This window comes from Echeneis naucrates, chromosome 4, assembly GCF_900963305.1.
Source record: "Echeneis naucrates chromosome 4, fEcheNa1.1, whole genome shotgun sequence".
Taxonomy (NCBI): Eukaryota; Metazoa; Chordata; class Actinopteri; order Carangiformes; family Echeneidae; genus Echeneis; species Echeneis naucrates.
In genome coordinates, this window is record NC_042514.1 from 2,902,716 (window position 1) to 2,926,996 (window position 24,281).

Sequence of the window (24,281 nt, forward strand, 5' to 3'; positions counted from 1 at the left end):
ATTTTACTTTGGATTCCCGATGTCATGGTCAGCCCTGGAGTGGATTGGTTTGTAGGACGGCCCTAACGTAAACCATTTGTTCCTCTCGCCTCCCTGAAAACCAATCCCCAGTGAGGTGCAGCTAATGTAACGCCCCCTACTGCATTTGCCTCGTAACAGCGTCATCTCCAACTCACCCCTCCACCCCCCGAACACACTCTTTCATCACCCATACAGGAATATTATATACTGTAGGGCAATGCTCCTCACGCACCCTCCACTGGCATTGTGTGTGACGGTGTGTGTGTGTGTGAGAGAGTGAGACAGTTACTTTGATCTCACTATGAGAGGCACCAGCTCCAGGAGAAATTATCAATGAGATGGGAAGAGTGAGAGAGAGACAGGAATAGAGAGGAGGTGGGCGTACAATGCGAGGGTGTTTTTAAAAATGGCCCAATTAAAAAGTGATATTCAATTTTAGTTGCCCATGGCGTACATATCTGGGTAAAAAAAAAAAAAAATTAATAATAATAATAACAGAATAGGAGTCAAAACATTTACAGAAAAGTGACATTTGCTATTCACTACTATTCACATTACAAACACACAATAGAACTTATTTCAAAAATATCCCACTTCCTGCTGGAAAGCTCGAGTTCTGACTGTGTGCAGGGGGCAGTGCAGGACTTCATTAGAGGAGACAAAAACCTCTAACTGCTCAACTTCTGTAAAAGCTTCCTGTGATGGAGCATTAGCAGCGGTCCAGCTCTGCACACCGGATCTGCATAAAAGCCTGACAATTCTGTCACAGAATACATAATAATCTAACCTACTTTTCCGGTGCCAGATATCAGACGATCAAACGATGTTTCTTCTGAACAACTATGTATTTGTGGAGTATTTGCCATCAAAGGAAAGCTGTAATGATGCTTCACCTTGTTTTTTTTTCCAATTCATTCTATATATATACATGAAATACAGCCCCCTTTATTTTTTATTTTATTTATTTATTTATTTTTTGTCTCTTGAGTTGCCCATTTCTATGAATTAAGGGATGTTTTCACAATGTATTCCAAGCAGCTTCTGGCTCTTTTCCTTTTATGAATGAAATGTATGCATTGTGCAAACCAGCTGTATTAAAAAGAGAAGGAAGTAGGTCAGATGTTACAAGCAAAAAAATATATTAATCTAGTTGAGTAAAAGTTTTGGATGGTGGACCTTGAAAATAGTTGGAAAAGAGACACCCTAGAAAATCTTATTAAAAGTAGCTTGTCAAACTGCATTTTTGTGATTGCTTCCTAAACTAAAAAGGGACCCATTGCTCAACTTAATGTTGAAATTCAACTGCGATGGTAAATTATTTTGAATGGGGTTTGATTGACGTACTTATAGCTTTTAAAAGCATAGCAGAGGCCAGGTGAAACAATAAAAATAAAGCAAGAAATCTGGAGGGGGCTAAAAAAAAAAAAAAAAAGAAAGAAAGAAAGAACAAAAGCAAAACTGTGGCACATAATTCAATATATTGCCTTTTCTAAAAAGCAGGAGAAAACACTGCCTGGCACATCTGCATATGAAAAATTACAACGTAATGAAGATATATTATCCCATAGAAATGTTATTATGGGCGTGTAGGGAGGGGACTGTTTTTTCAAGGAGGGATCAGAGATGGTGCTGTCCTCAGACTTGTTTTCAGCCCTGATCTCATCCTTTCGGCATGAAGGGGGAGCTGTGGCTCCTCCTGTCTGACCGAGGTTACAGCTCCGGGGCTGCTCCGTGCGCCTTCTACATTTTCTCACACTTTTCTGGCTGCGCTGTGCCACATTGATTTAAATGTATCTGTTGAGGGGAAAATAATCAATGCAAATTCCCTGGCAGTGCAGCCAACAAATAAGACATGTCTGATTCATCAAGCGGACATTGCTATAAAGACCACTCTTTCTACTTTGTCCCATTTCTCCCTCTCTCTTTCTTTCTCCTTCACTCTCTCTCTCTCTCTCTCTCTCTCTCTCTCTCCTCTGGGCCACCTCAGCCTTTTTTACTCTGTTCACCTTTCTCTGTCTAAAATCTCTTAGCCTGAATTAGTGGACGGAGCTTTAAGTCCATACATGTATATTTATAGATACATATTTATATATGTACCTGTGGAATTGGAGCATAGCCATTTTAATTAAGGTAGGTGAAAATACAATTATTAGAAATTTGGAGTAGAAATGTTTTCTCTTATTTGTTATGACATCAGTGCTTATTTTCAGGGCAAACACTTAGTCCATTCTGAACTTTTTTCATTTGTTACAATGAAAATATTTATTATTATAATTATTATTATTATTAGTAAAGGCTGATTCTCATGGCCTTAGCACATCAATTGATTTCTTTGAATTCATTATTTAATCCAAGAAAGTTCATCTGAATCCGTTCCCCTAGTTACCACTAAACTAAGTCAGCATGTCGAGCAGGGAGGGATAACTCCTACCTGGTACCTAACCTTTACATTGTGTTTTGCTCCAGCTTGAACTTGGTCAAACAGTCTGACTCCTAACAAGGGCAGAGTGTAGCCTGTGTATGTAAATTCACGACATGTGTGAGAAAAATAGGGGCAGGGGCTATTTGGAAATTCCTGTGTGATGAAAGGGAAAAGAATATCCCCCCAAAAAATGATTAATGTGGTGTTCAGGTACACAGAAGATTGAGTGATCCTGTCATCACACCATATGGTACCAATTTATTCCAGCAAGCATAAGGCAAACTCAGTGGAGGAGCTCTCACGACTCTGCCTCCAACACGGCTCAAGAAGAAAATAAATAAATAAAACTTCTTATATTTTTTTTATTAACAAAAGCAGATCAATATTCTTTTTTCTTTTTTTTTTTTACATTTTATATTAGGTGCTGATTAATTGTAATTTTAATTTTAATTTTAATTCATTAATTGTGGAGGTTGAGGCTTCATCAAAGGCCATAAGTAATTACTCTGGACATACTGTTAAAATCCCCTCCTGTTATTATCATTATTATTACTGGCATCTGCCCACATTCCATTTCTCTTTCTTTCTTTTTTTTTTTTTCATGTGTGGAAAAGTGACGTTAGCCCCCGTGATGCAGGTTAGTGCTGCACAATGAGGGATGTGTAGAATGTGGAAATACCACGCTTTAAAGTGTTCTGAGCTTCACATTGTATTTTTCTGCTCCTCCTTCTCATCACAACAATTCAGATGAAAGCTGGTTAATAGTGTGTTTTTTTTGTTTGTTTGTTTTTTTTTTTTGGTTTTGTTTTGTTTTTTTTACACTCTCCCTGTGTGTTTTTAAATGGAAGAAGCAAAAGTAATCCTGTTGGCCAGTACGTGTTGAATGGTGAAAATTTTTCAACAGAAGCTTCATTGGTCTTTGTCTTCAAAATGTACAGTGTTTTAATATTTTTTTATTTATTATAATTTTTTTAAATATAGCGAGGTAGGACACATACATTTCGTTTGGCTGTATTTTGACACAGTGTTTGTTCATCCTCTTGCCTTTAGATTGGGTTTTTCCCAGAAATAGACATACGCATTACCGAGGACTCGCTGCTCTGAAAAGCAAGTGAATGTGGAAGATTTTAGGGACACTAATTCTAATGGAATGGAGACATATTTGTAACTAGACTTTGTTTTTTGTAGTGCAGCTTCTATTCTAGGAATTCAGGAATGGTGTGTTTTTATTAGCTGTTGTGGCCATATTGGGCTTATTTGTTAAAAATGTGTGGTGTGAGATGTGACTACTCTGGGGCGATGTAGTCGTTCACCAGGCACCCGATGCAGTGCTTGACATTTTGTGATGTTGGAGAGATGCACGGAGCGCAGTGCCTTTGAGTCCCATGGCATCGATAGCTCTTTCTAATGCTGCTGAAACATGACTTTGAACCCTCTTATCGCCTATCTGGAGTCACACGTGCAAATTAGTGTTTTTTGAAAATGCAGATGGCCATTGGCAGAGGGAGAAACAGGTTAGGGAGCTGGACTCCTACCACTTTTCTTTTTCACTACCTTGTTATTTGTCGCCTCACCCCTGCAGGGCATGCTGACAGGAACTGATAAACCTCTTTATGGGCTGAACTGAATTGGCTGCTATTATCCAAGGTGTTGAGCTGCTCATTGGTGGAAATAAAAGACTTTATCCACTGCCCATCTGCCCAACGGTCACTCTGCCCAGTTTTTGGGATTCCTCGAAGCCGTGTCCCATTTGTGTTTGCAATGGTTGTGTACAGCTAGGTCAGGGGAAAAATAACAAAACACATTCACGTCTTTTGAGAGAAATTAATTTTTGCCAAATGCCTCATTTGAATCGCGATCTAATAGCCGAAGCTGCAGTGAAAAATAAATTGCAACCGTAGAATATTTGAGTATTCGGGTGTAACTGCAGCTGTCTTATATGGGTGTATATTTGGCTATAATCGTAACGCTGAACAAGGAAAAGAGATTTGCTTATAAGGAACCCAGCCAAATTTCTGATGTTTGACTTGTAATCAAGGAAGTAAAACCACGAAAATCATCGAAAAGTCACTCTTGTGGCTCTTGGCTCTCCAAGAAGTCTGTCTGTGATTCCACTGACATCATGTCAGTGTAGCAGTGTTTATCTGCGGGATAATGCGGCTACAGTGCCATTTTATATGGATGGAGGGGAAACGCAGATTAAAAAACATGCACCTCCAGAGTGTTTAAATGCACTGTTACTGTGGCCATAAATCACCAATGTGTAAACTAATCAACCTATTCCGCTCACCAAAGATATAACAAATTGTAATTATTTTTCCAGGCTTCGAGCTGAATTCTTGCTTATTTCTTGGTATACTTGTGCAGTCGGCCCTTATTTCCTCACTGCTACAGTCGCTCACTGTTGACTTTTCCTCCACTTCTAATATGAAAACTGTCATTCTTTCCCATATATTCAGCCTTGTGTCACATTTCAGCAAACACACCCAAGAGAAACAAGCCCCGCTGGTTCTTCATGCATAGCGTGTGACAGCTCACCAATCGCAGAAATTATAAAAACAATGCTTATTAAATTAGCATGTTCCATTCAAACTCTCTGCTGTCAGCTGCTTGTGTGTATGTGTTTGACATACGTGTATTTTTACAGCTTGACAGGTGAAACTGCCTTAATTTAATCTCAACCACAGTTGAGAATTGTAATACTGCATAGATTTATATATATATATATATATATATATATATTATTTTTTTATTTTTATTTTTTTCATGGCAATAAGGTAATTTCATCGTGTTTATTTTCACATGGATTTTTTTAAGGGACATTTTATCACACTTCGTCTTTAATTTCTGTTTTTTAGACTTTTTTTTTTTTTGTTCAGCCAGATTTATTTATAACGTGTTGTTTGTCGTACAGGTTTGTTTGTTGTAGAGCGTCTTACAGGAAGCAAGGGATACCAAAACAAAATATAACAGATGGAGTTATTAAATGAAGGAGCTCAAAATAAATAAATCACAATCTGTAGCTTTTATTTTGGCCTGTTGGAGATACAATGGCACCCAATTGACAGCAAATCTGATAATCAGACAAAGAAAGTGGTAAAAGAAAGCAGCAACACTATGCTAACCTTGATACATGTCTATTGACATAATCTCTTAAGGTATTGACTTCCATCTTAAATTCTGCATTGAAAACAGCTCTGCTAGCATCTCCCGCTGGATATCAGGCTCTAATGACTGTGTTTGCGGCACTATGAAGATACAGAGAGGAAACATGACGGTTAAAGCAGGCATTATTGAAAACATATGGATGCCTGAAGGTTGACACATGTCTTCGCAGTCTAAAGTCTGCTAAATGTCTCCCACTAAAGTGATTTGTATCTTAAAACGTGTTCATTCGGTGGTGCTGAGCTTGTTTGAGATGCCAGATGTTTATTCTTAAGGTTCACGAGTTCTGTATCACAGGAGAATAAATTGAGCATAGAGCTTTGTGCTTATTGAAATGCAAAGAGATTTTATCCTTGATTATAGGGCCACCTGAAAATAAGACATGGTGAGTTCAGTTCATCAATTTTAGTGATGTGGGAGCATTTTTCTTTTGTTTTTTCTATTTACTTCTTTTTTTACACTTTATTAAATACTGCATTATTTTTCAAATATTTGAGTCACCTTGAAATGATACAACTCTTTATCAGAAGTGCTGTAGATGTGTAATTGTTCTTCTGAAGTGGATGAACATGGGATTAAATTAAAGCTGGCTGTCTGTACTGTGAAGTCATTATTTAAAATCCAAAGAGATAAGAGTACACAGCCAAAGAGTCACTTTCTAAATGAGTTTGGAGCTCACCATAAGCCTCTATTTTAAGTGTACCACACATGCCAAATAAACATGAAAGGATCCGACTGGCTTTGATTTGAGGAAAGTTTTCTTTTATACAGTGCAGCGACAATAACTGGTCCTCTCCAGCCAACCAGCCAACTGGTGTTTTAAGGAAGTAGAGATTTTCACTTAAAAATAATCAGCCTGGTTTACATTGTTTCAGAAATACCATTTATTTACAGCTGCGTGACTGCGTACCCTTTTCAAGCATATCATTATAGTCATTTCTGAAAAGGTAACCATGTCTAAAATAGTTTTTTTTAGGAGGGAATACCTTATTTAAGACTTTCATTTTGTAAAATGGCACAATGTCAGAGTTCATACTTGTCACAGAAGGCTTCCATGTTGGGAAAAGAAAAGTTTACTTGCTGAATGTCACTTTGACCGGGGGGGGTGGGGGGGGGGTATCTGGTGAAATGTCAGATTGTTCAAGGTGGCTTGAATGAGTTACACTAACTTAATATATGTGTCAATTGACTGATTTAAGAAGTACTGATGACACCGATCCAAATCCTCAAGAGGAGGGGAGGTTTAGGCTGGGTGGCAGGGAGTCTCTCCCCCATGCCAAGCGTAAAATGACTGTTTGCATGGGCAATGGAAAAAATAGAGCCAAAGATGGATGTCTAGTTTACTGCTGCGCTATCTGAGGAGTTTTGGACCGCTTTAAGCAAGTTATCAAAGCCATCTGTTTGGGCCTATGGGCAGGGGCTGATTAATATATCCAAAGGAATGAGAATGCCACCAAGGAGCTAAAGTCACAGGCACCAACAACAATATTTCATAAGCTAGTTGAAGGATTTGAAGCCTCACTCCAACCACACTGTTGTTGATCCTTCAGCATCGCAGCATCAAATATGTACCAGAGAGGCATGACTTTGGGTGATACTGTCATGTCTCATTATTGAGTGAGAAAAAAGTCTTTTTGGAATAAAAATCTGCTTTGGGTCTTCAGAGTCAGACTTGTGGAGAATCCTGTGGCCTCTGTTGGATGGTATTTGAAGAAGAGAAGGGATATGATTAGTTCTGCTAAGAGGCAAACATTTTGGCCAGGATGGATTGATGTGATTTGGAGGGGGGAGGGAGTTGTGGAAAAAGACGCTCATGGCTCAGGCTGCTGATGTGATTGTTGTTATCAGACAATTAAGTAGCTCTGCACTAATAAAGTGTTATAGAGACAATTTGAGTTGTCACGTTGAATTTAAGTTGCCACAAAGTTACAGTTAGTTAGCAATCACTGAATTACCACATCAGTTATATTGAGCATTTTTAAAACAGCCTTGGTCCTATTAGCATTTAGATGGGCATTGTAAATGGGATATTGCACAGGACACAATGTAAAACCAACACCCAATTCATTGAGTCTGTGCTAACCACTCGCAAATACATCAATAAAAACAATCATGAGGAGTCCTACACTGCCCTTCCTTGCCATTTGAATTATTTCAGTTCAATTTAACTGCAGTGTCCCAGCCCACAACAACATTCAAAGTGCTCGGTGGCTTTCTATTTTGGACTAATAATCCAGAAAACAGATTTCCCTTTCAGACCAGTAAGCTAAGCGTCATTGATAGTTAAAGGAAGACATTAGCATGAGTCGGTGGTTAATGACATTGTTTAATGGTGTGTTCACTTTGTTAATATGGCTGACAACACAGACACATTATGGCTGAAACTTTGAGTTGTTCTGAGTTCAATATGAAGAGTCACTTGCAAGGATAAGTTCGCAAATTTTCAAATCATCTCACAAATGGCTTCTTGCCTGGAGGCTAGTCACCAGGGCAGGTGAACGCACAGCAAGGAGGGGGTTAAGAGTCCTCAACATGCAGGCCAAATTGTGAGGGAGAAATTATTCGATTTGCTTTTTAAGATAAAAACTACTGCACTGAGTGATGCAAACTGATGAATCACAAGACTGTAGATTGATGTTTTGAGTGATGGCCAATCCGAAACCTTGTTATGAAAGGTTTTGGTGGAATGAATTATAGAGATGTTAAACCAGCTTTGCCATTGTCAAAGACAAGCTGTTTCCTTTGCAGACATCAAAATATCCAATTTAATATAAAAAAAAAAAAACGAAACAAAACAAAACTGTATGTCTGCTTGTTTCTCCAAAAGGCCCATATGACACAGGAACACACTCTGAGAGCTATCATCCTATAGTGAACCTCCAAGATAGCTCAAGTAATTAGTATAATCTCCGTAGGATGCATTCACTTCTCATAGTTAATTATAACAAATTCCCTCTCCATGATCCACACTGCTCACGGATCAAATGTTCCAACTGCAATGGAGAGATAGAAGCATCTGTTACAAGTCTGTCTTCAGAAACTCTAGACCCTGTGTGGTCAATGAGAGCGGCATCGCTCAGTCTTCCTGTGTTCACACGGCTGTTTAATTTTATCGCAGCGGCGTACTCATATATGTCTCTAATTGTGGGATTTCAGGCTTGAATGCACCCCCCTTTTCATTAAAAACCCCTTTCATCGCATTGAGAGTCCCCTCAAAAAGCATGATGCACTCAACCTTGAGAGTGTATCAATAATTTAAACACATCATCCTCTCATGATGTAGCCGTCTGAAACTGGGGAGACTGAGGGATAATATTACTCTGTCACATCTGACTAGCTGTCACCTGCTGGAGCATGGCTACACCCAGCTAATAAATGCACAGACAAAGCGGGCACATTGTCATGATTTGCAGTGGAGCAACTGCTGCCCCTTTTCAGGAAATCCATCTTTTCGAGCTCACAATGATGCCCAGATAGTAAACAGCTGGATCCTTCGTAGACTGAACTGGTCCTGAGTTTGATTCAAGGTGTGTCGTCGTCCTCCTTCAGTCAGAGTGCTTTATAGGGTTATCTGCCAATCACATACGGACACAGGTGACAAGATTCAGACCAATTCTAGAGATTTAAAACCAAACGTCCTGAACCCAGTCCTGATCACTGGATCGGGACATCCCAGGATTTTCAGTCTTTGGATATTTCAACATTTCTCTGATTTTCAGATCTTATCTACCTACAGCTGCTTTTCTTAAAGTGGTGCCTGGTTTGAAAAAGGAAAATAATAAACACTTAATCTGATGAAGGTTGAGCGCTGAAGCCTTGGAGATTAACACTCTACTTTGTAAGCTAGATAATTTTCTTGAGTGCCACTTTGGATCCACCTCTTCTGCTCCTACACACCAACAGCTGCCTGAACACATAGATCTTTTTACTCTCTCATTATTAATGACTCTTTTCCTGTCCCTCGTCTCTGATGTCCCTGACAATTTATGTTTTTACAGCATTCACAGGACACCAGTATCTCACGTGTGTCCTATATTACCACAAAATCTAGCACAAAAATGATTTAAAAAATAAAATAGACTGATAGAGAACTTCACAGGGAGCTTGAGATAAAAAAAAAACAAGTAAAATTTAAGTCAAAAGAATGAAACTTCGATTCTGACTGTACCTCCTACTCCTTCATTTCACACACAGTTTAACTCAGTCGAACAAAACGTATCTTGACCTTCACAATCATACATGTCAAACCTCCTGTAGCTAAACCATTCACTCATTCACATAATCATCACAAGAGGAAACATGCCTTTGTCTCCTGTCTCCTTTTGCAAAGATCTTTATTGTGAGGTCCTCTGCTGATTGCTGGCATCTCAAGAGAATGGCTCTGTTGAATTCACATGTCATGGGGGCTCTTGTGTGATCTTTAGCACATGTGGTGCTGCAGCAAAGCCTGCAAAAAACAATAGAAACACTCAAGCAAGCTTTTGATTAGCTTTTCTATTGGCTGTGATGCCCAAGTTTGGTGGAGTTCAGTGTCTGTAGAGCAGCTATCAATGAAATTCATTATTCAATATATCAACTATCATGAAATGATCCCCCAGTTAAATGTTGAGGTCTGAAAATCTATTATCTGTTGTCATTTTCACTGATGAGATAGCAACAGGCTTGACTTGACTCTTCAATTTACATCCATTCACCATTACGTTGGGAAATGAATACAAATTCTCCCGATCAATTTGTCGCTCTCCCAGAAACTTCTGGTACAAGATAACCAAACATGGATAATTAGTAGACACGAGAAATCATTTTCCACGGTTAATCAAGGTGAAGGTTTGTCCTGTTCATTGTCATTCCAGCAACAGCACATTTGCAAGACTGATGTAATATAATCACGATATCTGTATCTTGGAAGCTTGGGCTCAATTAGTTCTCCTGAACAGTCGAGGCTGAGCGCCGTACTAATTTTGTCCTCTGCTGAGCACCTGCAGAGCAGTCAATGCACTCTCTGGCAAACTTTATAATAAGAAAATATTTATGAGGCATATCTCGGCATAGATTTTCTTCACAAGAGATACAGATTTTTAGAATAGGTATTGTCATCATTTCATTTTGGGAAATTTGTGAAAACAAGGGGAATGTCCGCGGGACGATAAACACATTAAGCAGATTACATCGAACATAAACATTCAATGTGGACTGTTTTAGAGAGCAGAGCAATACTCATCTTTGTCTATTTGATAATCTTGTTTAGCTTCCTTGCAACAAACAGTCCTGAAAATGAACAGTCACATGGAGATAATACTATTGAGTTTCAGTGGCGAACGTGTTCTGCCTTCCCCTTGGGCTGGAAGATGTTTGGATGGTCGAGTGAAAAATTGCCCTGAATTCTGACCAATGAATCGTTTTACACATGCTTTAATGCGTTTCATAAATAATCTGCCTGGGAAGGTAATTATTGCAGGTGTTTACACATATTTCTGCCATCAGGGTGCACAGTAGGATCACAGTTGGCTGAGTGAGTTTTAGGTTATTAAATTAGGCCCAAGGTAGCAGGAAGAAGGATGAGCTACAGTTGGACAGGTATGAGCAACAACGTGTTTCCTCTTCATCATCCAAACAAAAAAAACCAAAAAAAAAGAAAATATATATATATGTATATATATATATATATATGTATGTAGGCCTTTTTTTCCAGGGTATTATGCAGGTTGAAGTTATCCCTTGTTTAAGGAACAGCTTCATTTTGCATATTTTTGGAGGGACATCCATCTGAGAGCTTCCGTAGAGTGACTGTGACCTGCCGTCTGCTGGGTGCATATGGCCCAGTGCAACTGCTGTTAAAACATCAATGTTTCTCAGCTCCGCAGGTGATGACAGGTCCTTCCCTGAGGTGTATTTAGTTCTTCCATCGCCCTCCTCTATTTAGGCCACAGCAGTGGCGTTACTGGTTTCTTCAGGGAACTCGCAGGACACAAATGCTGCATTTGGCAATAAATGTTTGCAGCTTTTGTTACACTCGCCTTTAAGATTCAAACGTAAGATACATTAGAGGCTTTTTGCGTGTCATGCTGTGGATGTAGCCGAAGAGCCAAACAGAGCTGGCGGTTCAGTCACCAGTCGAGATCAAGACACTGAACAAGGACAGATTGTTGCGTGGTAACTTGCTGCCAATGGCTGAATGGATGAGCACAGAAGCTTGTATGATTGCTAGACTAATGAAAAAGTTATTTCTTGTCACAAAGTGCATTTAACTGATCTTAGGGCAGCCAGATTAGCCTTGCAGCATTAATTCATTTGAGATTTGATTGTTGACAGTTGAGTGCAGGCTGCAAATTGCCCATAAGTCCGTGCCTATTAGTCTCTCAATGTACTGGTTAACCTTCCAGTGTGTGGACAGGTTAAGGCCTTAATTTGCCTGAACCATGAAAAGCAGAAACCATAATGGCCTTTATTTTGAGGACAGTGATGTTAATCCTCAGCACAAAAGCCTGGTTTGCACGTTGAATATGCATACAGCTGCTGCAGCTGGTGCTAATGGTCTAAAATGATGGGGCTGATTAGAAATAATGAAGTGTGTAAGTTTCTGTAACTATAATCTATTGCCTGCTGATTTTATTAACCTTTGCAGTAACATTACATGTCATGGTGACAGTATGCTACTTTAGAGTCCGGGCAGAAATGGGAGAATTCAGTAACACCTGAGAAAACACTGCGCCGGGTAGTGACAGGCCAAACGAGGGTCCAATGAGTGACGCCCGTGTCCCTGATTAACTTTTTTAATGAAATATATCCATCTGAATGGCAGGTTGGGGTTGCTATTCGCCCACTGCCACACAAAAAACTACTGGTGGTTGTTAACAGTGCCATAAAGCTTTTTCGAAACAGAAGCAGAGTGTGCTTAGCACCATCGGTCTATTTTCATATATCAAAATGAATGACAACCCGGTGGCAATGGTTTTCACACTTGTTGACACATCTTGAAAGTTTCGCTTTGGCTAATTAAAGTGCTCGTAAATGACGGGCTTTAATCCAACCTGCCACATTACAAGCTTTTTTTGTCGCATTAACATCCATCAATTGCCGTCACGTGATTTAATTTGGAAATAATTGTGCGTGTGATTGTTTATATATTAGTTTTTTGAAAGTGATGCAGAAGGGCTGAAATTGATCTGAGGACCCAGTTAATTTCTGCGACGCAGAAGACACTTGTGTGGTAAAAACCAGCAATGATTTAGTCAGTTTGATTAATAATGTATTAATCTAAGGGCCGAGAAAGGATCATAACAGATACTTTGAGGCCCTGACGTACTCTTGAAGCCAACCCAATGTTCATTGATGTTTTCTGACTGAAATGGGATCCCAGGCTACATGCATACTAGAGTGTTTTAGTTTTAAACACATCACCTTTGCTTCGTCTATACTCAATGCCCACACTTTTCTTGACCCTAAAATGATGAGTTTTAGAAATACTGTTGACCACATTTAAGTTTAGAACTTGGATTGTAGCCAGACGGGCAGAAATGGGACTTTTGGAAACTGACAGAAACAACTGCCTGCCTCTTGATTGGGGCTCATTAGTCAGGACTAATAGACAGTGATCAACACAATATACGGATAGCAAACAAAGATAACAACAGAAAAATGAATATCTCAAAAACAGAAACAGAAATTGTTCATCGATCATAATTGAGGTGAAAGTTTGACATTATTGTAACTCTGAAGTGGCATTGTCCAGCTCTAACACGAGTAATTATTCAGTATTGTTTGTAAAGTAGGTCCATCATTTCAGTGGCACCATTGTCATATGTAAATTACAACTGTCTCCTGGAAAAATACATGTATTCACAAATAAATTGGTACAGCAAATATGTTTGGAGAGAAAACATGATTCTGGCCCTATTAGAGCACCTGGAACATAATGAGGAAACATCAGTTTTCCTAACCTAACCAAAGGGCTATTGTCACCTAAGCCGAAGTGCAGATGATGAGACTCTGGACCTGAACCCTGGTGTGGCGATAAGGAGCCGACGGCCACACTGTGATTTTTCATTAACTGACTGAGACATCATTCCAGAAATAATCTGAAAGTGGAGCAGCTTCACTCAGAGCAATAAGACCTAACTCAGCATCACTGTAGTAACAGAGAAAGAAACACTTAAAATAAAGTGATGACACTTACATTACAGTTTGTTCCAAACTACACAATACTAAGCTGCTGGTTACATTTTAGGGATTTTACTAAATATTCTTTTACAGAACTCAGAGCTTGGCACGGTGTCTGGGAAATATCAGATCGGCACTTGCTAGAAGCCCAGCACAGAACACCATTCATTTTTCAATATTTAACTGCAAACCATCAAAAAATTGTTTTTGTAGCTTTAACATGCCAGAAGTGAACAAAACTGTGGGTTCAAAGTCGTGTGCTTTCTATGTCCGCCTCTCAGCTTGACCACTTGGCCACAAATTTCTATGTCGTAACTGTGAGTGTCAACTATCTGAACTGGAAATAAAGCTGTCAGTGAACAACATTTATATTAAACGGTATGTGACAAATATTTAGCGTTGTACGTAACGTAACCTCCTGAAGTCAGATCTGCAGAAACGAGCCCCACAAAAAGTAAATGAACATGAAAATTTTGTCGATTTATGGTGGATGTCATAAATGTGTGCCAACTGTGTGCTTTGGCCAGTTTTCATTTTTCTGTCCTCCAGGCATATTTGCTGGAGTGAGTTACAAACTTTGACGTATGGGCTAATCACAGTATACTGAACTACAGCCCACCTTGGAACAGTTTCTGGCATCTGGAAGAGTTTGCCACAAAGGCACAGCTGGCTGATGTCCTGAAAATCAACCACATTGTTGTTTTATATATATATATATATATATATATATATATATATAATGTCCATATCTGCACCTATTCTTTATAAAATTCAGAAAAATAGTTTAAAGCAGGTCTGGCACTGACGTTTGGTTGATAATTGCTCACAGTGGGTACTTTTCAGATTTTTATATCAAGACACACCCTGAGGAGGACACACATCATAAAGAAAATCAGACTTTCTCTTGTATATTTTTATTTTCAAATCGCTGTAGTATGTAGTTATTTTGCAAACATCCTAACACCCGATGTGAAGCTGTGCAGAATCATAAATGCTGATATGTGAAGCTGTTTTGAAAACCCTGCCGTGAAGCTGGGGATGATGGGCCTGACTATGTAAACCCCTTTGGAAAGGAAAATGTCCCACTGTGCCTGCAGATACAGTACGAGCTGGAAACAGTACAGGCAGCAGTAATGACTTTCAAGCAGCACTACCTTGCCTGTACCGAAAGCTCCACTTTCACCTTTTTGAGGGATGATACAACACTCAGGAATGCACACCTCTACTAAGGCCTTACAGCTCTCACAGTGTAGCATTTTCATGCATGCTGGAGCTTTAAATACATTTGGAACCAGATGCATGGGGGAGAAAGAAAAAAAGTTTTGACTATGAATTTTTGACACTCGCGTACATCCTGTCTGGGGAAACGTACTGCCAAAGGAGACGGACCAATGATCACTGAGTTATGCTCATAATCGGCCATTAATCATATTGCCCTCGCACCTCATTGGCAAAAAAAAAAAAAAAAAAGCACATTGAGTAGTTTTTGGCCTTTAAAATCCAAGAGAAGCTTAACTGTAAAGTACTTTTTAAATGGCCATGATGGTGATATATTCAGAAACTAGGCACTTGTTTCTTGGCCCATGACCAAACCCTCCATCAGATTGCATTGAAATATGTGAAGTAGCCTTTGAGATATCCTGATGATCATAAAGCCGACACAAATGGGACAGAAAAAAATCACCTCCTTTGGTGAATGTACTTTGGGTTCAGTCAAACTTTGAAAGTTTTTCTTTTTGCTTTAATACACTTTACACTGAAATGCTCAGAGAAACTTAATAGCACCAACTGAAAGGACATTCATCTTCTGTTTGTCTAACCCATCATCTCACTGCCTTGTAGATAAAATTGCAAAACAAAATAACTCAGTTAAAATTCTGTATCTTTTTTTTTTTTTTTTTTTCAGAATCAGAAATTGTTTTATTGCCAGGTATGTGTAAACATACTAGGAATTTGACTCTGGTGTTTTCAGTCAAAACAAGAAGAAATAAAGAAATAAATGGAAATATATATAGAAATATATATACATTGAAATTCTAAATATGTGTTGTGGGATATGGCACAATAGTGCAGTAGTTCAGGAATGTGCAAATGTTTGTGAGGCTGTCAGTTGGCTTATGGGGAGATCTGGGAGACAGCCTGGGGCAAGAAACAGTTTTCAAGTCTATTATCCTGTGGAAAAAAAAACAAAAAAACATGTTGATAAATATTTCATTTGACTTTTTTCCTTTAGAGAATCCCAATTATTCAGTCTGTCATTTCCCAACAGACTGAAATTAACATTCAAACCAAACTCAAATTATCTAAAATCATATGTCTCCGATCAATCGCTGTACTGCATGCTGCTAATGGATATCGCCAGAACTTCAGAAATATCAAATAACAAACGCGCACTAGAAATCTAAACCAGGTATGCTGAATGATTGACACCCGATGATTACCTCAGCAATCAAAGTCGGCAGTAAAGCTGCGTGTTTCATGTGAATCTGTCCACTCCATCAGAGCCACCGGTGGAATGTGGGTTTCGCCGTCAGCCGGTATTTTAATTAGAAAAGAAAGGTTTGAAGTCAGATTGGACGTTATCAGGAAAAAGAGAATGAGGACATATTTCAGGTTGTGTCTGTTTTCAAAGCTCAGGATAGATACAGATCAAATAATCACACCGATGGATAAATGTGATTCCAACTGTGTCCGTCTGGTGTGACATTGTTGCTGAGCCTGTTTTCACCTTTTCACGCTCCTCAATCTGCAGCTGTTCTTCAAGGACACAAAGTGAGTAAACTGCAGCCGCTGATATGTGTGTGACACCAAAACACAGCCGTGATACAGTTGTTCAAATGTGTCAGATAAATAGCTAAGAGGTGGCGTGCTTGGAATAAATGTGGTTCAGAAGTTAATTGAAAATTATCACTCATCACAGTATAGATTTGTGAGCCGCACTGCTTATTCTGTAAGCTAGATGTTATTTTAGAACATAGAAATGGGATATTTAGCTGAAATGAGCTGCTTAGAATCTGAAATTATGTATTTGATTCTTCTACAAACTGCAAAGAAGTGACTTTTGGTCACCACGCTGTCCCAGGAAGACGAGGAAACCTGCATTTATGAGAAAAAGCAAAACAAAAGCAAATGCATGTTTTTGCTGTTTTCTGTGTGTGTGTGTGTGTGTGTGTGTTTACACAACCAGATGAAGTTGATGCAGAATGAATACTCTTATGAACGCAGAGGTTTTAAATTCAAGATATTTTTGCCATCATGAGCTTTTGCCGTGACTCTTCTTTTGGCCTTACAGCACTGATAAAGTGGGAAAAACCCCCATTTCAACATGTGTCTCCGTCTTCAGCTGTGGCCTTTAATTACACCAACAACAGTGGGTCAGTTGTCTCAATACAGTTGTGAGGGGAAGATCTTTGCAGCCCGAAGAGGCACGGAGAAAGCAACTGTCAGTAAGGATTTCTCTGCCTCGCTCTCTCTCCCTCTCCTCCCTCTCCGTTTTTTCTTTTTGATCTGCTCAGCTTCGATGTTGCTAAGCACCAGGCCAAGCAACCATGTTGGGGAATATATTTGAGTGAAGGAGAGCCATCCGGATATTTATTCCATTCCTCGCTGCTGGATGAAACCACTTAGCATTTAGAATATAGGACGAGTTTCATCTGCGCAGGAATGCCACGGTGGGCAATCGCCAAACCCCTTGATATTTCTGTGGAAAGGCAGATACATCTGACCAAATTGCATTTGCCAGAGATATTAATATTTATGTTAAAGGAAAGACTAAAGCTGGATAATGAAGCTGTGATTTAATGGTGATTTGGAGGATTAAAAAGACAGGTGCTAAAATGCAATAATAATTTTAAATCTATGTTTGTCTGTTTTTTTCTGCATTCACTCTATGTAACAATCATTACGGAGGAAATGTTAGGAAATACATAAACACAGTGACATAGGCAAATTCAAGATGCTGTTCAAAAAATAATGAAAAGTATTTTTTTTATGAATGTTTGGTCACTGTGACTGTTAGATAAGAGTAGCTGGATTTCCATACAGCGCATACGCCCCACCATGGGTGGTCAAATAGCCGTACTTATGAATTGCGTAAAATTGCTTGAAATAAGGTATAAGCCGGTTTGTACCCAGATGGTTGCATGTTGTGTTGCACAAAGTCAAATTGAACATAACAAAGTAGTGTTTAACTGTCTCCCCTGCAGTGCTGAAATAATGGTCCGTCTTTGTTTAAGTTGTGTCGGTTCTCGCTCTCTATCAATTTTTTTAATCCCTGTTTTCTTTACCTCTCGGCTTTGTTTTCTTGACTCACTTTCTTTTGACTTAATAAAAAGAAAAAAAAAGAAGTTTCAGCCAATTGAGAGCTGCCCCTCAGCAGGAGAAAAAAGCTGCAACTAGTGAAACAAGACCATGAATAATTAAAAGCAGCTCTAATAAATGAACTAGCAGCATTACGTTAATGACTGATTTCAAGTCTAATTTGTCAACTCGACTTTGACTGTTGTCTTTTCCATCAGTCTTTCATGCATATTAAGGACCTGTCATAACAGTCGCAGTGACAACAGGGTGACTTTCTGGGAAAAGGTGGGAACTTTTGCACAAGTTGGAAAATACTTAAACTTATTTTTCAGATTTTTTTATGTCAGACATTTGCAGTTCAGACGCTGGTGATCTTGACTCCAGGCATCTTCGTATCAGTTTTTGTTGATTGATGGCGATTTAATCTCGCACATCATCCGCTCCCATGAATATTATTGTCTTCCTGTCGGCTGTTCTACCAGTAACGTACAGCTGGTCTGTTTGGAAACAGTTGCAGCGACTGTGGCGGGACTTTTCTCGCCCAGCTTGGGTCATGATGAAGGACTGTGTACGACAATATGTTAGTGTGAAACAGAAGAAGTAATAAAGATTGAGAGAAGAACTGGTGGTGATTTTGACAGCGTGGATGAATATTTAATCATTATGTACCACATGGAAACAACAGAAATATTGACGACCATTTGTGTCTCATCAGCTTGGCGACATGGTGTGACTGGGCCCGAAGATCCCGGAGAGCCATTAGTGTCCTCTTTTTCATTTTGACACTGACTTCTGGATATCTGCCATCACTTAATATTATATTACAGCATCAACAGCCCCCCGTCCCCCTCCCCCCTTTATCTTCATTACTGGCCTCTAATTTCTTGTGACAGTTAATCATGTTACAAGTTCTTCGGGTCGCTTGAGTCCTTTACAGCTTTCAGCAGTGTCTTTGTTTGCGTTGAAGCCGTAATATTTATAACTTCTGATCGGTGAATGGTCCATAATACAGACGCATCCCTGCACCCCCCCCCCCCCCCCCCCCCCCCCCACGCTCCTGTCCTTCCTGTTTCAACTCGTGTCTTAATAAGAGAAGTCAACCGTTCTCCCTCAGTGCTGGTTTGCCGCGCTGTGATTAATGTCTTCATGGTCTGGTCAAAGTGTCGATATCTTCAACAGCTGGGCCCATCTGTCATCTTTTTCCTGTGACACCCCTGAACGTAACTCAGGTCCTATCAGGGAGGCCATCCATCAAAGTGGTAAACAGAGACGTCTCACATTAGCAGCCCCGAACACTTCTCATCATATACCATAACAGACAAGCAATCATCTGGTATTATGTAGCGCCATGGGCTAATGTGAAATATTAAGGGAAATATACAGCACACCAGCTGCCGATTGGATGGGGCATCTGTGCCTAGTGGAATGGGTGGGTAACAATTTAATACTGTGGTGACAAGAGAGTGTAAATTTTTCTTCCAAAGCTGTAACGCTGGAACAGGGACAATGTCAGCGCACAACGAATGATTTCTGAGAAATCTCTTTCTTTCTCTTCAGCCCATTCTTGTTTCTTAGCCACCTTTTGTGTTTTTAAATCAAAGGCACAGAGTCCATTTGCTGTGAATGGCCCACGCCTGCATATTGATTTGTGTTGCACACTCTGTGTGGTGAAGTCGAGACACATAGAGGAGGGGAGGGGGAGGTGGGGGGGCGTTTTACTTGTAGTTAATCTAGATCTGCTTTAGAAGTGACTCATAAAAATGAGTGATTTGTACAACCACCTTGGAACGTAGGATCCAGTAATGCATTCAGACACATTTACAGCATTTGAATGGAGTGCCAGTTCCTCTAGGGGGCAGTAGAACCGGGTGGGGGGTGGCAGTGGGGGTGTCCAATTGTGTGACTGCATCGACACCACTGTTACTGAGGCCTTACTGGGGATCAGCCTCATCGTTTTCTTAAAGCGCCCCCCCACCCCCAGTCTTATGCAGCACTCACTCCTGGCAGGGATTATGCTGACGGTGTAGTTGGGAGGAGTACACGCACGGTGGAAATCAAGATGTGGGACTTTTGTCAGTGCTGTTGTCAAGTGATGGAGATAAATGTGGGTAAAATGTGTGTTTTCCATGTTCATTTTGGAAGCCCCCGTCTCGTGCTCAGCTGTCTACTCCAACCTCCCATCAAGATGCTTTCATTTCAATCAAAACTGAGACGTAGATAATGTTCTTAGCAGCGGTGGGGACTCTTAAGGATAAACCTGTTTAAGTCAGAGATAAAAATTTGCTGATAAAACATCAGTTTCCTGGCTCTTGCGGCTGACCATCTATTGCTTGGATTCAACCAAAAGCAAACCATGTGGCGTTAGAAAAAGAAAAACTCTTAGATAGAGAAGGCCAAATTAAGCACAGGTCCCCTGAAATTGAAGCAAGATAGTGTTTCTTTGACTCTTTGAAACTCAAGCATGATCTGGCACACATTTGGGAGGACGACGGCTAATTGCATCAGCACCTCTGCATAAAAACTCAGTCAGTTATGAAGACATAATGGGAAACAGGATTCTTCCTCAATGCTTCATGTAATGCACAACTTTTTTTTATTTCTCTGCCGAGGATTTTTTTTCTCTCTTGTGCTTTTTCAAGCTGCTGCGGTCAAAAGAAGATACGCATTGTAACAGTAGGAAACATATCACATGTATTGAGGAATGAAGGAAAGGAGGCCAATAATCAGGGCAGTTAAATGGAAATAGTTTCATTTCCTTTGGTGTAAACAAATACCCCATGCAGTCCCTGGACCAGGGCTGTGGGTAATCAGCTGCTATAACTCAACAGAACACTTTGCCCTGAGCTAAACATAATACTTCCTGCACTTAACTAAATCCATTTTTCAACCCTCAGAAGAGTTATGGCACACCAGTACGTTATTGCACAAATGTCTGACAATGTTAAACCTGTGCAAAACATGGAACACAGCGAAGTTTACTTTTAAGGGATTTCATAGCAAGGGAATGATTTGGCAAGGTGGTTTTGTACTGAATAACCTTCCCATTTAATATCTTTTTTTTTTCCATTGTTCATTTCTTCTTGTGTAGACTAAAAATAGTTCCAAAACTTTTCTTTGAGCTTCTTCTATTTCACTCATGATTTTACTCAGGAGGTCAGTCAGTCAAGTCCATGGGGCCACTGATCTGACGTTTCCCGTCAGCATGGATTCCATTCTCACTGTTTGGGCTCAGCTCTTCATGCACCGTGTAGCCGAGACCTTCGACTGCAGCAAACTCAGATAATTAACAGCCACACGTCGCGTCTGCACCAAACTGTATAGATTTACAGAAACAAAATGTTCGGTTGTGAAGAAAGGTGTGCGGGTTGGAGCACAAATTGGAAAAACAATGAAATTTGAGATGTTTGAGTTGCATGCTATTATTTTCTCTCTCTTTCTCTCTCTCTCTTTTTTTTTTGGTAGTGCGTATCCAAGTTCAAGTTCGATCTTTTGCAATTAGCGCCTCGTCTCTCTGAGATGGGTTATGGCTGACTCCTAAGGAGATGATGAATCCTACACTGCTGTAACAGCACGGATCCTTCACCCCATCACAGGAAGACCCAGGAGGTCTTTTTCACTTCTGCAGGTGGTGTGAATACCATTGTCTCACCTTCTGGATCAGCACACCAGCATCCGAAGCCGGGGCAGTTCTGTCATGCCTCATACCGGCGAGGCTGTTTGTACAATCTAGCAGAATCGTTTTTCCCCACATTCGTTTCACTCAAGTCGTAATGGTGCTTGACTTGCTCCTACTGCCTGCGTGTTTCAGTCCATATCTCATTAGTAAAGCAGTAGACAGGTCGGTCTAAGGTCCTGCTGAGAGGCATTGGTAGATAAAGCACACTCCAGGTAAAAACATGCATGGCTACTCACTATTATATCACTCCCCATGCTGTCCCTGAGATGGCTCTCTTAATTAGAAGGTCCTCGGATCTCGCTGTCTAAACTCAGATTTTACTGCCCACATTACCTCTTTACATAATACACTTCCTCAGAAGGTAAGGCGCAGCATTACAGGGGTGTACACTATATTTCCAGCGTATGCCGTAATTGACACCATTTCGGAGTTGCTTTATTGCTCCACGTTGAACCTCGGCTTTCTCTTGAGCGCCGTCTGTGCTGTCTTTGGCGATTAGCCAGTTACTCACCTGGATTTCCTCAATAGAGAATGGCCGGTTCTGCTCATGGAGATGACGGGTTACAGTATCAAAGCCAATGAGATGGCTGCCAATTAGGGAAGGCTTACAGGAGCGCTTTAATGCAAACTCACACCAGCAATCGCACCCTGCAGTGTGTCCATTCAAAGCCAGTTTATAGTGCGCAGACTTTAACAGGCACTTATGAAAGTAGTTCAGTTACTAGTTAACTGACAGAATGTCCTCAAATAATTAACTCGGGGGTTGCTTTTGTGTGTGTGTGTAATGATTGGTCTTAGTAAATGCTCTAAACGGGAAGTTAAATTGACTTGCTGCCGGTTTGGTTTATGTAACTTTGTGTTTCTTTTTTTTTTATGTTTAAAGTTAACTGGAAAGAATCTAACGATCCTTTCGTCTGTGTTCTGGACTTTCTCCAGTTCAAAGGCTTGGAAACAGTGTGAGACCACTCACTTATTGGGATGGCCCCACACTCCCCGGGGAGACAATAGACTTTTATATAAACTCTAAAAGAGCTGGAGCAGAAAAGCTTTGGAAAATTTCTGAAGATTGTCAACTGTCATCAGATGTTGTCCAGATCGTTTAATCAGCTAAATATTTAGAGATCCACCAGGTTGTGTAAGGTGTGTATGCTTGAGAGGATTTTGTGTTAAAAAGAAAAATGAAAAATCAGACTAATCACGATCAGATACAAGACATTACCATTTGAAGCATTAGCAATGAACCAGGAGCTTCCTCCTTTAAACACCTTTTTATCCAAGACAATTAGGTCATGGCAGAAAAAAAGGCTTTCCTACATTCTTGTGAGCGTGTTTCCTGAATTTGCAAATGTACTGTAGTGCACTAAAGTGGCATTTGAATCAAAAATTTTAGTTATTATTCAAATTAAATCAAGTCAGGGCAGACGGGAAGAGCAGTCAGAAGAAGCTCGCTGCTGTAAATCTTGAAGCTCTACCTCTGTGATTGCTCAGGCCACCGTGGAATAAAGATTAGAAGAAAATCACTAATCACAGCGGATGTCATTAGCATATTACCAATAACGGGATGCAAAAAGGGGGAGAAAAGGAATTGCTTTATAATGCTGGTTAAAGTACGAATCAATGCCATGTATGGATGCACACAGCTGGTTGACAAACAGATATATTCACTTCCAAACACGAGTAAAGGAAGTGTCTAATAATGATGTTTTTTTCAATGTTTTTGTCTGAGTCACTCACTGGAGCACTTGATGCTAATATCACATTCCCCCTCTCTCTTTTGATCAGCTTTTGCAGCTGGGCTGCCCTGCCTCACTTGGATGCATCAACAAAGCTTGAAGTGGCCACTCTAATCTGGTTAAGTATTGCCTGGTCGGGGAGAAATTAGCCGAATTCTTTTAACTTTTCAAACAAACATAATACAGTCGAACTTGCTGGATGAGAATCAATTACTGAACTGAAAATAGGTTCGGTTGGGGGCGGGATGGTATCATTTCATTTCTGGAAGTCATCTAGTACATCTATTCAATGGCATATGCCTTTAGTATCACATCGAAGCCATATTTCAGTCCAGAGAAATGAATGAAGCAGCAGAGTATCTGTTGAAACACTGCAGGAATACGGCTGATAAATCTTTTTCACCCAGCGGTGATATTGCCATTTTCAGCATTACTTCAGAAATGGTTATTCCCTGCCTAAATCCATAAGATATTCTAAGGAATAATGGGATCATTTCAGGGTAATCACACAGTTTTTCACGATGATTGGTTGGATTTATGACATCAAACTATTGTCCTTGTCGTTTATTAAATAAAATAACTTCCAATCAAAAATAACACGCCCCGTCTGCCCCCCAAAAAAACAACAAAAAACAGATTCAGCATTTATTTCTGTGAAGGTTGAGAATTTGTTTGCAGATTTCATAATCCAAAGTCGTCTTTGATATCGGTTCCCCATCCAAGAGGCAGTTCTCATTTAATCAATCACATTTTCACTCAAACGTCATCCGTGTTTGTGTAACTAAAGCTAAGAATACCCATTCAT